Consider the following 17,966-nt stretch of genomic DNA (forward strand, 5'->3'; position numbering starts at 1 on the left):
GATTTGAGATTTGCATTAACAAACAGGTGTGCCACATCCCTTATAAAGTGGACACAGAGTGTACGAGGAGAGGGGTACTAAGCAATATCAAAATTTAGCAAGGTAGATCTTTCTCTGCCCAAGAAGCTCTTTTAAATTCCAGTGACATGGATAAAAACGTTTCTAGGGAGCAGCTGGTTGGGGTTTGGAATGCCAGGGTTAGTAGAGGAGCAGATGCAATTGCATTGATGATGGAGAGAGGAGAGGAGAATGGGATGAGCTATATTGCCTCCAGCAAATGGCTTACGTCTATACTGTAGCCATCCTGGAATCTGAAATCCTCACCGGCAGTTGCTCTGCAACACTTCCACAAGAAGCATCTCCATGTATGTCCTTAGTGCTGCCTTTCAGTGTGAGACTCACACACTCTGCTTGTGCTGTAAGCCCCATTCTGTGAGTGTAACAACTTGTGTCTCTCAGCCTCTCCCCTTCTGTCTGGATATTATTTCTCATACAATTTTGAGTGTTTCATTATCCACATTCACGGTTCATCCTCAGAGATATCTTAAAATGGTGATTTTTTTTCAAACTATTTCATGCTGAGATTGAGAATGGTCTCAGCTGTCTGTATATTCTAGAGGGACTGTCACCTGCACCTTTGACTGGCTTGTACAATAAACACAAATTCTTTTTAAAAAACCCTCTGGCACAGGAACCAAGGGGCCATTAAATCTCTGCTGGACTGTGAATTAGGAATTGGTTTCTGAAATGTTTTGAGTCAATATAGCTTGAAGCATAATCCCACACAACGCTCTGTAAGCAACGTATTCATCCAGAATTATTTTTCTTTCTGCTACTCCTGCAGATGGCCTATTGTCTGATATTGTTTGAATATTGAATTCCCTTTTTCTACCAAGGGATTTTTCACCAGAAACAACTACAAAAATGCAATGGATAAACTGGAGTTTGGAAGATTGAGGGATGATCTTATTGAAATTTATGAAATCCTGAAGGTGTTTAGCAGAATAGATGTCAACAACACAGGAGATTTTACCAATGCTGCAAATCTTGTTCATCACATACAAAATGCTGGAGGAATTCAGCAGGTCTAGCAACATCTATGATGGGGAAAAAAAGTTGCTGTTTCAGGCAAAGACTCTCCATCAGGACCAGACTGATGAAGGGTCCTGGCACACACTGTTGGATGTTTATTCCCCTCCACAGATGCCGCCCGACCTGCTATTCCTCCTATATTTTGAGATCAAATGTCAAGATGTTTCTGCTTGTGGGAAAATCTTAACACAGAAGAGGCCTGAGGAAGTTGAGCCACACGTGTATTGAAAGGTGAGGCAGGACTGAGGGGCAGACTGCCCTACGTCCTATTCCTATTTTCTCATATTCTATGTGGAGATTGTGCTGTCCAAGACACACAGCCCAGAGTTCCCATTTTAACTGAGAACATGGTGGAAAAGAGGATTGATTGAAAGGTCAGTGTGACATCAGCATATTTGGATCCAGGATCAAGATTGACCAGAGACTCAGGACCATCAATGAGGGTACAGTTTCCTTTATGCACTGGTTAATAATCCAAGATCTGGTGAATTCTGTTTCTTAATCGTTAACAACAGATTGAAAAGCAGATATGAACGCTCAGTCAGCAAGAGGCTGTTCCAGCTGTGCCTGTCATCCAGATGCAGAATTCTCAGTTCAAGCCAAAACATTCTTTAAGTCAGTCAGAAGTTTCTAAGTCCAAGTTTCATCTCATAAACCTCATCGAATTACTCATAGAGGAACTGTTGCATTCTGGTTTTCATCAAAATATGGCTGAACAACAAACATGCCCGGCTCGGTGTTTCAACGTGACTGTTCTGCATGGACAGGAACTCCCTGCCAGAAAAATCCAGAGGAGGTGGATTCTGTGTGTACATCAACAAAGGCTGGTGCACAAACTCCTCTGCAGTTAGCAGTCACTGTTCTGTGGCAATTCAACTCATACAGGAGAATGAGGAGGTGATGGATAGAAGCTACAGGGAGGCAGTCACCTCTAGAATACAGGAGACAGGTAACAGGCTAACTGTCAGGAGAAGGAGGGGAAATGCACAGTCAGTGCAGAGTCCACCTGTGGCCGTTGCCCTCAATAATAAGTGTACAACTTCAGACTGAGGGGGACAACCTACCAGGATGAAACCACAGTGACCAGGTCTCTGGCACTGAGTCTGGCGCTGTGGCTCAGAGGGGTGAAGGAGACTGCAGAGGCTTGGTTCTGTGCATGCCATAGAGACACCCTCCCTAATGCCAGGGTTAGGGATGTCATGGATCGTGTCTATGGCATTCTCAATGGCAAGAACGAGCAGCCAGAAGTCTTGGTATGTACCGGCACCAAGGACATTAGTAAACAAACCGAGGAGGTCCTGAAAAGAGATTTTAGGGAGCTAGGAAGAAAGCTGAGAAACAGGATCCAGGGTAGTAATCTCTTGATTGCCACGTGCAAATGTGGGTAGGAATAGGATGATTTGGCAGGTGAATGAATGGCAATTTGACTGACTGGTCCATTACGACCATTGAACACACACACACACACACACACACACACACACACACACACACACAATTCCTATGTTTTTTTTGGTTTTTCCCAAGTATTCCATCAGCTTGCTCTGGATTCGACCGCTCACCTACACACCAATGTACGGTGACTAGTTGACCTACCAACGCACATGACTTTGAGATCGAGGGAGGAAGCTGAAGAACGCGGAGGAAATCCATTGCAGTCACTGGGAAAAGGTACAAACTCCACTCAGACAGCCCCTACAGTCAGGACTGATCCTGAGTCTCTGGAGCTGTACCCGCTGTCACTTGCTGTTCTGGTCACTGGCACCAAACCAATGGAGTGTTTTCCCTTGGAATTCTGCCGCAAACCAGTGAAGACTTTTCCCCCAACTTTGCCATAAGGCTTTTTCATCTGAAGGTTGACAAACCTCAGAACAAGTGGACATTGAGAGTAAGGCAAGATTTAGAAAGAAAAGTAGAGAGATGAACTGAGATACAGGTTGAGCAGTGGTTGAAGGGCAGAGCCAAGGAAGGAAGGGACCTTCAAGATTAAAAGGAGAGGGCATTAGGGAACTGGGTAATAAAGGCTGTGGAACATGGGTGGGCTAGAAACGATGAGAAGACTGTATTCAGTCTGCTGAGTTCCTTGCAAAACAAAGTGCCAGAGGTCTCTAATGGCACGGTCAGCAACCCAGTGGATCCATTCTGATCACTGTAAAACCTGTGATGATGGTGCTAGTGACAAACGAGGTCTGGGGCTACAAGACAACATTCATGAGTTGGTAAAACGAGCAAAGCAATGGTAAATGGACTCTTGTCCCGAGAAGTTTGAGGCAATGCACTTTGGGAGGATTTAGAAAAATAAGACATAAATAATGGGCAGCAGGGCCCCAGGGAATATCAAGGAACAGAGGGATATATGTGTACTAGTTCAAGGATCCCTGAAGATGGCAGTACAGACAGATATAGTGAAGAAGTCATAAGGGACACTCGCCTAAATTGGCTGGGGCATAAAATACAAAATCAAGAAACTTATGATACAGCTTCAAAAACACTGTCTAAGCCACAGCTAGAATACTGTGTGCAATTCTTATTGTCACACAACAGGAGAGATTGTACTCGACAGGGTACAAAGTACCTTCTCCAGTCCTGTTGAAGGGTTTCAGACCGAAGCATCAATTGATGCTGCCTGACCTGCTGAGTTCCTCCAGCAGTTTGTGTGCATTGCCCAAGATTTCCAGCACCTGCAGAATCTCACGTGTTCAGGGTACAGAGTAGATTCACCAGATGTTACCTGTGGTTGAGTGCTTCAGGTAAGAGGACACTCTAGATAGGCTATGTTTGCTTTCCCTTCAGTGGAGTCCTCAGAGTTGTACACAAAGACACAACAGGGCATAAACAGGGAGGACAGTTGGAAATTTCATTCTCATAGCAGGGATGTCTAAAGGTAGAATGTGCAGGCAGATGGTTTAAGGCTCAGAGAGGATTTGAGGTGGAACTTTAGATCCAGAGGTAGCTGGAATCTGGAACACACTGCTTGAAGAGGTGGTGGAGGCAGGGACTCTCACAGTTGATGAGAACTTAAGTTGGCAAGACATAAAAGGCTCTGGACAAGTGGATAAGGGGCACCAGATGGTTAGCATGTGTGTAGTGGGCCAGAGGGTCTGCTTCTAATCTCAGGAAGTGCACAACATGCATTGCTTTGATTTGAGTCTGATCTGGCGATGGAACTCACTGGTCAGACGTTCTGCTGAATGACAATCTCATTCACAGCAATCACTGGCAGACGTGACTCAGTCGCCAATATTCTCACCCATCACCCACAGTGCAAGGACAGTGTTCTGCACTCAGGACGAAAGGGAGCTGTTACCACAGAAAACAAAAAAAAAAGCAGGAAGACAGATGGCTCTAAAAATAGACATGAACTCTTCTTTAAAAGAGAAAAGTTAAACAGGCATCTCTGTGTGGGAATGGTCTACTTGATTCGCAGTGCTTGGGTTAATTGTTCTGCACTGCGCTCTCCCCAAACCATTAGGCACATTTGTATTTATTTCAATCTAACAATCTAACCACATTATGCATAACTGTATTACTAATACACTGTGGCTAACAACTATGATTCTTGGAAAGGGATCTAGTTGGATGATCAGGCTGGATGCATCATCCCTGATGCACAGTTTGTGTCACTGAAACATCGGTTAAAATCAATACCTGTACCCGGCTGGAAGCCCGAGAAAAGTTTAAACTATGATTCTTCCCTTAAGTTTGCTACTTGGTACAGTGAACCAGTGATTCAGCAATTGTATCCCTTGTGGTATGCTCCAGAAATTTGTTCATACACAGAGCCCCGATCCAGTTGAGGAACAGCAGCTCATCCTCCAGCAGGCACGCTGTAGCCCTCAGGTTTTGATATTAGATTCAATAATCTCAGGTAACCTTCCTTTGCTGTTTGTGCCACAACTAATTCTGAAATGATGTTATGATCTTGCACTTTATTTACCTGCACTGGTTTTTTTCATTGTGGCTGTTACACTTCATTCTGCATTGTTATTGTTTTATCTTGTTCTACCTCTATCTTGTCGATAGAGAATGGACATGAAAGCACAGAGGAACATCTGGAGAAATTTCTGAAACGCCAGTTCGCTGCTGTCGTTACTCTGTGGTCGGGAATCGTTCGGAGGGTAGGCCTCAAAATCCCCAGCCTTGCCTGCTTTTGGCGACCGAGAAGGAGGTCAAATCGTTCGGACAGAGATGGTGCTCAGTACTTGGTGTCGGAGAGCTGATCAGAGCTCAAAGTTTTCCGATGACTCAGAGTCAGATTGTGGTTGGCATGGCAGGGAGAGTTTTTCTTCCTTCTCCCGTCTGCGTGAGATGTGGGACATTTGAGAAACTTTGAACTTTACTGTGCTCATGGACTTCTTCATCAAGTTATGGTATTGTTACACTGTTTGTAACTGTATGTTATAATTATGTGGTTTTGACAGTTTTTTCAGTCTTAGTTTGTCCTGTGTTTTGTGATATCACACCGGAGGAAATAATGTATCATTTCTTAATGCATGCATTACTAAATGACAATAAAAGAGGACTACGTGTCCTCATAATCATACCTCAATGCAGTGGGTGATGACTTAAATTGTATGAACAGAATGCAAGACCAGCTTTTCACTGTGTCTTAGCACATATGACAAAAATGAACCAACTCCAATCCAGAGTCTAATATTAACTCAGTTATCCTCTCTCCACAGAAGCTGCCTGGCCAACTGTGCACTCACAGCATTCTCTTCTAGCTTAGCAGCTGTTTTGTTCTGCTTCTCAGGCAGTGGTTGCTGGAAATCAGAAAGCAAAAGAAAATGCTGCAGGCACTGACTTTACTTTTTATATCATTCTTTATAATTGCTGAATGTTGTTGCTTGTTGCATCTCGGGCTCTGACCAACACAGCACAGCAAATTCCTGACACATGTAACTGTACAGAGCAAATAAAGTTCATCCTTGATCCTTAAATGTCGAACAGTACAGTACAGGGTCAGGGCCTTCAGCTCACAATGTCTGTGACAGCCGTGATGCCAATTTAAACTGCACATCAACCTGCACGTGACCTATATCCCTCCATTCCCCACCTGTTCATGTGCCTGTCCAAATGCCTCTTAAACCTGCCACCTGATCAGGTAGGGCTGGTGGAGAGAGAAAAGCTGAGTCAATGATACAGCAACATACTAGATAACAACACAGACAGAGGAAAGGGCATTGGTCATTCATCTGCTTGAGCCTGCTCCAGCCTTTCAGTTACGTCGCAACTGATCAGCTCTTGGCTTCAACACCACGTTCATACCTCCTCTCCATATCTCTGGACTCACATGTGGTTGAGATGTCTGTCAGTCTCAGTCTGGAACATATTCAGAGGCTCCATCCTGACAGCTCCTACAGGTAGAGAGAAAATCCTTCCTCATCTCCTTCATCCTTTATTCTAAAACAATGCCTTCTTGCTTTAGGTGCTCCCAGTCGGCTCTCACTCTTTCAGCCCTTATATGATCCTCGTTGTCCCATAATCACATTTCAACAAGATCACATGGAAACATAGATTATATAGGAGGCAGAGATAGAGTGAACAACCAGCTCCTTTTTCACACAGTGGCAATAGCTGACACCAGAGGATATGCTTTTAAGGCGAGTGGAGATATCAGAGTGCAAACACTAGGAAATCTGCAGATGCTGGAATTTCAAGCAACACACATAACAGTTGCTAGTGGAACGCAGCAGGCCAGGCAGCATCTATAAGAAGAGGTACAGTCAACGTTTCGGGCCGAGACCCTTCGTCAGGACTAACTGAAAGAAGAGATAGTAAGAGATTAGTCCTGACGAAGGGTCTCAGCCCGAAACGTCGACTGTACCTCTTCTTATAGGAGATATCAGAAGTTTGGAGGAGATGTCAGAGGTTGTTTTGTTTTACACAGGAAGTGGTAAAGGCCTGGAACACTACTGGAGGTGGTGGTAGAGTCAGACGCATTTAAAAAACTAGAATTAAGTGAAAACAGAGAGTCATGGCTGTGTAGGAGGGAAGCATTAGATTGATCAGTACGCTTAAAGATCGGCAGAGCATCATGCGCCGAAGGGCCTGGTACTGTACTGTACTGTGCTCTTTTATATTCTCCTTTCTATCACCTCATTCTTTTAACTATTGGTGCTACCAGCTCAACTTTTTCTCTTAGTTAGAACCCTTCCGTCGAAAGGTGCTTGACATGAAACATCTTATCTCTTTCCCCATCTGCTGTAGGCTTTTGCAAATAAATCAACGTGAGGCGTTCCCACCTATGTTCATGACACTTCTCACGCTCTGGATTTTTTCGATGATTTTTAAGTTCCCTGGCCCCCACCACCTTATTTTCACCATGGATGTCCAGTCCCTATATACCTCCATCCCTCACCAGGAAGGTCTCAAAGCTCTTCGCTTCTTCTTGGATTCCAGACCTAGCCAGTTCCCCTCTATCACCACTCTGCTCCGTCTAGTGGAATTGGTCCTTACTCTTAACAATTTCTCCTTTGGCTCCTCCCACTTCCTCCAAACTAAAGGTGTAGCCATGGGCACCCGTATGGGCCCCAGCTATTCCTGCCTTTTTGTTGACTTTGTGGAACAATCCATGTTCCAAGCCTATACTGAATTCCATCCCCCACTTTTCCTTTGCTACATTGACAGCTGCATTGGCACTGCTTCCTGCACGCATGCTGAGCTCGTTGACTTCATTAACTTTGCCTCCAACTTTCACCTTGCCCTCAAATTTACCTGGTCCACTTCCGACACCCCCCTCCCCTTTCTTGATCTTTCTGTCTCTATCTCTGGAGACAGCTTATCTACTGATGTCTACTATAAGCCTACGGACTCTCACAGCTACCTGGACTATTCCTCTTCCCACCCTGTCTCTTGCAAAGATGCCATCCCCTTCTCGCAATTCCTCCATCTCCGTCGCATCTGCTCTCAGGATGAGGTTTTTCATTCCAGGACGAAAGAGATGTCTTCCTTTCTTAAAGAAAGGGGCTTCCCTTCCTCCACCATCAACTCTGCTCTTAAACGTATCTCTCCCATTTCACGCAAATCTGCTCTCACCCCATCCTCCTGCCACCCCACTAGGGATAGGGTTCCCCTTGTCCTCATCTACCACCCCACCAGCCTCCAGGTCCAACATATAATTCTCCGTAACTTCCGCCACCTCCAACGGGATCCCACCACCAAGTACATCTTTCCCTCTTCCCCGCTTTCTGCTTTCCACAGGGATTGCTCCCTACGCAACTCCCTTGTCCATTCGTCCCCCCCATCCCTTCCCACCGATCTCCAACCCGGCACTTATCCTTGTAACCGGAACAAGTGCTACACCTGCCCTTACACTTCCTCCCTCACCACCATTCAGGGCCCCAGAAAGACCTTCCAGGTGAGGCGACACTTCACCTGTGAGTTGGCTGGGGTGATATACTGTGTCTGGTGCTCCCAGTGTGGCCTTTTATATATTGGTGAGACCCGACACAGGCTGGGAGACCGTTTCGCTGAACATCTACGCTCTGTCCACCAGAGAAAGCAGGATCTCCCAGTGGCCACCCATTTTAATTCCACATCCCATTCCCATTGTGATATGTCAATCCACGGCCTCTTCTACTGTCAAGATGAAGCCACACTCAGGATGGAGGAACAACACCTTATATTCCGTCTGTGTAGCCTCCAACCTGATGGCATGAACATTGATTTCTCTAACTTCTGTTAATGCCCCTCCTCCCCTTCTTACCCCATCCCTTATTTATTTTTATCCCCCCCCCGACTTTTTTTACTTCTCTCTCTGTCCCTCTCACAATCACTCCTTGCTTGCTCTCCATCTTCCTCTGGGCTCCCCTCCCCCTTTCTTCCTCCCTAGGCCTCCCGAACCATGATCCTCCCCCTTCTCCAACTCTGTATCCCTTTTGCCAATCAACTTTCTAGCTCTTAGCTTCTTCCCTCCCCCTTCTGTCTTCTTTCATTTCGAACCTCCCCCTCCCTCCCCCACTTTCAAATCTCTTACTATCTCTTCTTTCAGTTAGTCCTGACGAAGGGTCTCGGCCCGAAGCGTCGACTGTACTTCTTCCTAGAGATGCTGCCTGGCCTGCTGCGTTCACCAGCGTTGTGTGTGTGTTGCGTGAGGCGTTTTATGTTTGAGAGAAACTGTAACACATTGAATTGAAGTCCAAACCTGAACATCAAAGCCCGCTCAAAAAGAAAAACTTCACGTAATTTCGTCATCACGCCAGACCAGCCTCTTAAAGCGAAACCCTGACTCAACGTCGAGGGCTGTGAATTCTGTACATTTCCACCAATTACACTGCCCTACATTGTTACCTAATCTGCCGAGAATTTTCCCTGCATTTTCTGCTCCCTTCTAGCATCTGCGGATTTTTATTAAGCTTCAGACTTCTTGAGTCAACCTAGTGAAACTTCTCTGCACTATTTTTGTGGCAACTAAATGCCAAGGGCCTCCAGATGCACCGCAATTTGAAAGGGAGAAGCATAAGTCACATGTATCAGTATCGCAATGGGATAAAGGAAATTACAGAGGCGTGAGAGAGGAGCTTGCCCAGGTGGATTGGAGGGGGATACTGTCAGGGATGCAGGGTGAAGTTTCTCAAAATAGTTCACAAGGCGGAGGATAGCTCTGTCCCACAGAAGAAGTTGTTCTCAAATGGCAGGGCTAGGCAACCGTGGCTGACAAGCAAGTTAAGGACTGCGTAAAAGCCAAGGAAAGGGCACATACAGTAGCAAAAGTGAGTGGGAAGTTGGATGATTGGGAAGCTTTTAAAATCCAACAAAAGGCAACTATAAAAGCTATAGGAAGAGAAAAGATGAAATATGAGGACAAATTAGCTGATAATATAAAGTAGGATACAAAAAGTTCTTTCTCCAGTATATAAAAAATAAAAGGGAGGCGAGAGTTGATATTGGACTACTGGAAAATGATGCTGGTGAGGTAGTAATGAAGGACAAAGAAATTGGCAGATGAACTTAATGGGTACTTTGCTTCTGTCTTTGCTGTGAAAGTCACTAGCTGTATGCCAAAGGTCTGTGAGTGTCAGGGAGCAGGAGTGAGTGCCATTGTTATTACAAAGGAAAATGTGCTAGGCAAACTCAAACGTCTTAAGGTGGATATATCACCTCTACTAGATGAACTACACCCAGAGTCCTCAAAAAGGTTGCTGGAGATAATGGATGCATTGGTCATGATCTTTCAAGAATCACTTGATTCTTGCATGGTCCCAAAGGACAAGAAAATTACAAATGTCAGTCCACTCTTTAAGAAGGGAGGAAGACAATAGAAAGGAAATTATAGGCCAGTTAGCCTAACCTCAGTGGTTGGGAAAGTGTTGGAGTCCATTCTTAAGGACAAGGTTTTGGGGTACTTGGAACCCTGAATACAATGATAAGTCAAAGTCAGCATGGTTTCTGTAAAGGGAAATATTGCCTGACTAATCTGTTAAGAATTCTTCAAGGAAGGAACAAGCAGGGTGAACAAAATAGAGGTTGTAGATGTTAATTTACTTAGATTTTTAGAAGGCAATTTGATAAGGTACCTCAAATGAGGCTGCTTAACAAGATAAAATCCTGTGGTGTTACAGGAAGTATACTGGCATAGATAAAGGAATGGGTGACAGGCAGGAGGCAGCAAGTGGGAATAAAGGGGCCTTGTCTGGTTGGCTGCCGGTAACTAGTGGTGTTCCTCAGGGGTCAGTATTCTGACCTCTACTTTTCACATTGTTTGTTAATGATTTAGATAGTGGAACTGATGGCTTTGTGACAAAGTTTGCGGATGATATAAAGATAGGTGGAGGGGTAGGTAGTGCTGAGGAAGCAATGCGATTGCAGCAGGACTGAGACAAACTGGAAAAATGGGCAAAAAAGTGGCAGATGGAATACATTGTTGAGAAATGTATGATAATGCATTTTGGTAAAAGGAACAAAAGTGCAGACTATTACCAAAGTAGGGAGAAAATTCAAACATCAGAGGTGCAAAGGGATTTGGGAGTTCTCGTGCAAGACTCCCAGCAGGTTAAGCTAGAGTTTGAGTCTGTGGTAAAGAAGGCAAATGCAATGTTGGCATTTATTTCAAGGGGAATAGAATATAAAAACAAGGAGATAATGCTGAGGCTTTATAAGTCACTAGCCAGGTCGCACTTGGAGTGCTGACAACAGTTTTGGGCCCCTTATCCTAGAAGGGATGTGTTGTCATTGGAGAGAGTCCAGAGGAGGCTCACAGGTTCTCAAGGATGATTCCGGGAATGAAGGGTGAACATATGCGGAGCATTTGGCAACTTTGGGCCTGCACTCACTGGAATTTAGAAGAATGTGTGGGTATCTCACTGAAACCTACCAACTGTTGAAAGGACTAGATAGGGTGGATGTGGAGAGGATGTTTCCTCTGTTTGGGGTATCCAGAACTGGAGGACACAGCATCAAAATTGAGAGGTGACCCTTTAGAACAGAAGTAAGGAGAGTTTTTTTTAGCCAAAGAGTAGTAAATCTGTGGAATGCTCTGCCGCAGACTGCAGTGGAGGCCAAGTCCATGAGTATATTCAGAGCGGAAGTTGATAGATTCCTGATTGGTCAGGTCATCAAAGGATATGGTGAGAAGGCAGGTGTATGGGGTTGAACGGGACCTGGGATCAGCCTTGATGGAATGGTGCAGCATACTCGATGGGCTGAATAGCCTAATTCTGCTGCTATACCTTATGGTTTTATTACAGCTGGACCAAAATACAAGCTACTGTACATCCCATACCCCTTGAAATAAAGGTCAACATCTCAAGAGTCTTCCTGTACTTGCTGTACCTGTATACATTTTTTTTCTTTACCATGTGCTAGGTCCCCAGATCCCTTTGCACCACAATACTGTAATAGCCTCATTTACTTTATACAATAATTTTCCTTTTAATTCTTCCTTCTGCAGTGCATCGCACACTATTTTCCCACATATACTCCATATGCCAACTTTATGCCCATCAAAGTGATCTACATCACTTTGCAAGCTCTTGGTGTCCTCACAGCTTGCTACCCTCTGCATTCTCACCAGATTTGACTCTGCCATACTCACCCCTTTCATCCAGTTCAATAACTGATTATAACTACTTTGCCATGGGCTTGGCACCTGATAGTCTTCCTGCACTGCACTTTCTCCAGCATGGTGGTGTAGTGGTTAGCACAACGATTTACAGTACCAAAGACCCAGGTTCAGTTTCTGCCACAGCCTGTAAGGAGTTTGTACGTTCTCCCCATGACTGCGTGGGTTTCCTCCAAATGCCCCAGTTTCCTTCCACCGTCCGAAGACGTACCAGTTAGTAGGTAAATTGGTCATTGTAAATTTTTCCATGATTAGACTAGGGTTAAATCTGGGCAGTATGGTTTGAAGGTCTGGAAGGGCCTATTCCATGCTGAATCTCAATTTTAAAAAAACTAGTTAAGACCTCAATGGCATTGCACTAGTTACCACCAACCAAATAATGAGCCATTTAAGATTACTCCCTGTCTTTCTGTTAGTTAGCCAATCCCTGATCAATGTTAAAATATTATTGCCAAGCAATGCTTTTAAAATGCTGGAGGAACTTGTGTCAGGAACCATCTATGAAAATGAATAAATAGTCAGCGTTTCGGCCTGAGACCTTTCATCAGGACTGGAAAGGAAGGGGAATACATCCCCTTCCAAATCATGTGCTATTGTTGTGCATAATAACCTTGTTAACTTATCAAGTGCCTTCCAGAATCCAAAGGCATTCTATTGATTATTTCCTTTTTATTCACCCTGCTTGTTACATGCTCAACAATTTTGTCAAACTGGTTTGCCTCTCTTAAAGTCATAGAGCCATACAGACGTACAGCACAAAACAATCCCTTCGTCTAATGGGTCCATGCTGGCTAACATTTCCATCTAGATTAGGGCTTTTTGCCTGTGTTCGGCCCATATCCTTCCAACCTTTCCTATCCATGTACCTGTCCAAGTACCTTTTAAGTGTGGTTTAACTACCTGCATCTGGCAGCGCACTCCATATATTGGCCACCCTCTGGGTGGAAAAGTTGTCCTTCAGGTTTCCGTTAAATATCTCCCCTCTCACTTTACACCTATCACTTCTAGTACTTGATTCCCCAACACAGAGTCAGACTGTGTCATCTACTCCATCTACGTCCCTCCATAAGATCACCTCTCCAATGAAAAAATTCCAGCCTACTCAACCTCCCTCCATAACACAGTCCCTTGAGTCCTGGGACTATTCCTGTAACCTCATCTGCACTCTTTCCAGCTTATTGGCATCTTTCCTATAGGAAGGTGACTAAAACTGAACATAATATTCCAAATGTGCCAACTGCATCATAGCATTCCAGTCTCAGTACTAAATACCCTGACTGATGAAGGCCAGTGCAGCAAAAGCCTCCTTCACCACCTTGTCTACCTGCAATACCACTTTCAGGGACCCATGTACTTGTACGCTGTCCTGCAACACTCCCTAGTGTCCTACTGTTCAATATGAATGTCCTATCTAGACTTGCCTTCCCATGATACAACACCTCACACTTATCCAAATAAGCTCCATTTGCCATTCCTCAGTCAACTTACCTATTGATTAAGATCGCTCTGTAAATCCTGATAACTATCTTCAGGATTAGAATCAGAATCACTTTATTGCCAGGATGTGAAACATACTAGAATTGATTGTGGTTCAGTGCCAAGCCTAAAACACAGGACAATATCACAGCAGACAGCACAATAGCAACCAACAATTTACAAGACAATAATGCAAGCAGCCAAGAGTAATCAACAATTAGCAGAATGGTCACATGCATAAACGTTAATAATCAAACTTAAATAAATGTAATCATATGTACAGACTCAATAATTATCATCGGAACAAGGAGAGCAGGAGAGAGCATTTAACGGATGTTGTGCAGATATTACACCAGAGAGAGTTTTGTTGAGAAGCTACATAGCTGCAGGAAGGAAACTTGGGAGATGACATGGTGGTGATGGATTTGTCCCATCTCCCTGATGCAATGTGGTGAATAGCTGACTGCTAGGAGTCAGCAGGAATTTTTTCAGCTCTTTTCTTCGCTCTGGCAATGAAGAGGTTTTTTTTTTAAACTTTGGTAGCTGACAGATAGTGATCTTCTCCGCTAAGTGCACCACTCACTGCAACCTGAACTTGGAGGGAGGAGGCAGCAGGAAACCAAACAGTGACAGAGGTGGTCACAACACTCTCAATGATGGCTGAGTAAGAATTCACCAGGAGACATCCTGAGATGGAAAGTTTCCTGATCTGGCGTAGGAAGAACAATCTCTGTTGGGCTTTCCTAGTGATGAGCACAACATGCTTGTCCCATTTCAATGTATTAGTAACGGTAGTCCCCCAGAAATCTGAATGACTTGACCACAGACTACTACTTGACCATAGCCTAACTACTAATTTCCAAGGGGGATGCAGGTAGGGGGTTGTCAGTGGAAGCCAATCCTCATTTCCACTGACTTGATAGCATTAAGCTCCAAGTTTTCACAAAGAACACCATGTTGCAAGATGGTTTACCTGTCTTTGAAAACAGATCATATCATTATTAGAGATGAGACCAACCATGACATTTAGGATTTTAATGAATTTGTCTATGGAAGCACAGCCATTTGTGTAAAGTGAGAACACAGCCCTGGGGACAGTCTGTGCTTAAAGATAATGGATCGGACAAGTAGGAGCCCAGCCTTACATACTGCTTCCATTCTCTCAGGAAGCTATTAATCCATTGACAGATACTGCATGGTACAGCTAGCTAGGTTAGCTTCCAGTGGAACAACAGTGTTGAAGATGGAGTTAGGATCCGCAAACAAGATCCTCCCATAGGTGTTGAGGGAGTCCAAATGTTGAAGAATGTAATGAAGATACAAGTTAACTGCATTCTCAACTGAGAGAATTGCTCTATATGCAAACTGTAGTGGGTCAAGAAGAGGATCAGTAATGGACTTAAGGTAGGCCAACATCAGACATTCCAAAGTTTCCCATAACTACTGAAGTCAGAGCGACAGGACTATAATCATCAAGTCTAGTGATCTTGCCTTTCTTGAAAACTGGAATGATTGTCGCAACTTTAAAGCAGCCCGGAAGCCTGCATAAGCGCAGGGAGGTATTAAATATCTCAGTGCACACAGGTGCAGACTGATCCACACAGTTCCTTAGGGTACCAGGTGAGACACCATCAGGGCCTGCAGCGTTCCTACTATTCTGCCTCCCAAATAATTTGCGAACGTCTTCTTGCTTGGCCGAAAGTATAGAGTGGGATGGAGAGAGGAGGCTGAAGAAGGTGAATGGTGCTGTGGTACTGGGGATGATGACATTGGAGGGTTGTGAAAGGGAGGGGAGGTAGGGGCTCAACCTATCAGGATCAGAGGAAGTGAGAAGGGATAGGTGTTGACTGTCCTTTTCAAACCAGCAATAAAACTGATTGAACTGATTGCCCAAGTTAAGGTAGGAGACACTTGGGAGCACTTCTCTTTGACGTGGGTAAGACTTTGTGGGGAACTCCAGAAAGCCTGGCTATTGTTGTTGAAATCTCTCGCTAGCCAACCCTTGTAAGTGCCGAAACTTTATTAAACTGCCGTTTTGTAGAGTTATAATCCTCTGTTTCCAGACCTGTGGGCATGATCCTTTGCGAATATGAGAGACCTCAACTCCTTGGTGAACCACGGCTTGTCATCATTATACCTCAGAGTGAACATTTTTAGGAAGATACACATCTTCAGAGAAGTATATGGAGGATATTACAGTGTCAGCATATTCATCTATACTGCTTCACCAACTTTCCAATCCATGGAGCCTAAGCAGTCTCTCACCCTCAGGAGATCATTGCCGTCTGATGGTCCCAGTTGGTTTAGACTGTTCCAGCTTTCATTTATAGCTGGGTACAAGCATGATTATGGCACGGTCAGAGTTGCCAAAGGGTCCCTGGGGAAAATAGTGGAATGCCCCTTCAGTGTTGGTATAGACATGTTCCAAAGTTCTGTCCCCACATATGGGGAAGCTAATCGTCTGGTGGTGTTTGGGCAGATCATGTTTCATGTTACAATGGTTAAAATCCCCCATAATGAAAATGACAGTATTGGGAAATTTATTCTCTAAATCACAAGTGTTATCAGCTAACAGCCTTTGTGGAGATTAAGCATTTGCATGAGGGGGATTGTAAATACCAGCCAGGGTAACAGAATGAAAGTCCCTGGGTAGATAGAATGGTTTACAACGGATGAAAAGAGCCTCTAAGTCAGCAGAGGAAAAAGAACAAATAATGGACACTTCCCTGTACCATCTGTTATTTATAAACATGCACAAGCCACCACCATGTGACTTGCTTCACAGTCCACTATTACAATCCGCTCTAAATAAGTTGATATCCTGGCATGTGAACAAAGTTGTCTGGCAGATTTGAGTTAAGCCACATTTCAACAAAACAGAAGGCAGAAATACGGGCATAATCCTTGTTGTTCCTGATGCGAAGCACTAATTTGTCCATCTTGTTAGAGAGCGGACATTTGAAAGGCAGGTTGCTGGGAGAGTCGTATGGAAGCCTCTATGTCTCCAGCGTATTAGTACCACCTGTTTACCTCCATACCTCCTCGAGACGCACGTTCCCCAGCAGGCGTCATTGCCTTCAGTGGGAAGAGGCTTTTGTGGTAGATCCTTCATATCACCGACAAGCACAGGAAATAAATCCAATAGCACTGAATCTCTTATATTCATGAGCATTTCACAAGTAAAGGTAATCCATGAGTTTGATGAGAAACATATTTAACCACACAATATAAAAAGAATGGGAGCACCTAAAACCTTGGAGTCAGGCGCCATCTTCTCTGTCAATGATAGCACCTACCTGCAAACATACCACTCATACCTTGCACATTCTTATCCAAATCACTGATATAGATAAGAAGGTGCAATGGGCCCAGTGCCAAGCCTTGAGGCACACCACAAATCAGTCCAAAAATAACCTTCCACCATCACCCTCTACTTCCTACCATCAAAACCAATCCTGTATCCAATTACCTTGCTCTTCCTGGATTCCATGTGATCTAACTTTCCATGCATGACAGCTTACCATGTGGAATTTTGACAAAGACTCTACTTAAGTCCAGATACACCACATCTATTGCCCTGCTCTTGTTGATCTTCTTGGTCAGATCTTCAAAATATTCAGTCAAAAGCAAGCGGCATAACTTCCCACACACGAAGGCACGCCGGCCATCCCTAATCAACCCCTGCCTTTCCAAATTCTTGTACATCTTATCCCTCAGAATTTCCTCTATTAACTTCCCTACCATAGATGTTAACATTATGGGCCTACAGTTCCCACTTTTCTCTGCCACCCTTCTTAAACAAAAGCACAACACTTCCCATCCCTGGTCTTCTGGCTCTTCACCCATTACTAAAATATGATGCATATACCTCAGGCAAGGCTCCAGCAGTTTCTTCTCTAGCTTCCCACAGTGTTCTTGGATGTACCTAATCAGGATTTGGAGATTTACCTATCTTCATTTTAAGACATCCAAAACTACCTCTTCTGTAATGCACACTATTCCCAAAACTTCTGCAATAACTATCTCAAGGTCTGAAGTCTTCATGTCTTTTACCACAGTAAACAGAGGACAAATAGTCATTGAGTACTCTGCCTATTTCCACACGAAGATGGCCACAGGTCTTTGAGGGCTCCTATTATTTCCATAGTTACTCTTTTTTTCCTTTAATATACATAATATTTTCAGTTTCTCATTAATCTTTTCTGCCAAATCTACCTAATGCTCCATTTTCATCCTTCTGATTTCCTCCTGGGATTTGGTTGACCTATGCCTCATTCTCTTTCCTGACTAGAGCCTTTATCATCCTGGGTTCTCTACTCCTGTATTCTTACCCTTC

At 44.2% G+C, this 17,966-nt stretch overlaps 1 protein-coding gene and 1 long non-coding RNA gene across 3 annotated transcripts in view; one reads left to right on the plus strand and one right to left on the minus strand.

The window, feature by feature from the left end:
• The window catches only part of LOC134358434 (uncharacterized), a 32,359-nt gene extending 26,805 nt beyond the window's left edge, over positions 1-5,554 (plus strand). The window contains exon 3 of the long non-coding RNA XR_010020872.1: positions 5,116-5,554. This is a non-coding gene — a long non-coding RNA (uncharacterized LOC134358434). The remainder of the gene's footprint in view (positions 1-5,115) is intronic.
• LOC134358433 (pro-neuregulin-3, membrane-bound isoform-like) overlaps positions 1-17,966 on the minus strand; it is a 529,163-nt gene that overhangs the window by 407,469 nt on the left and 103,728 nt on the right. The gene's annotated exons all lie outside the window — the stretch shown is intronic.

Source organism: Mobula hypostoma, chromosome 18 (assembly GCF_963921235.1).
Source record: "Mobula hypostoma chromosome 18, sMobHyp1.1, whole genome shotgun sequence".
Lineage (NCBI taxonomy): Eukaryota > Metazoa > Chordata > Chondrichthyes > Myliobatiformes > Myliobatidae > Mobula > Mobula hypostoma.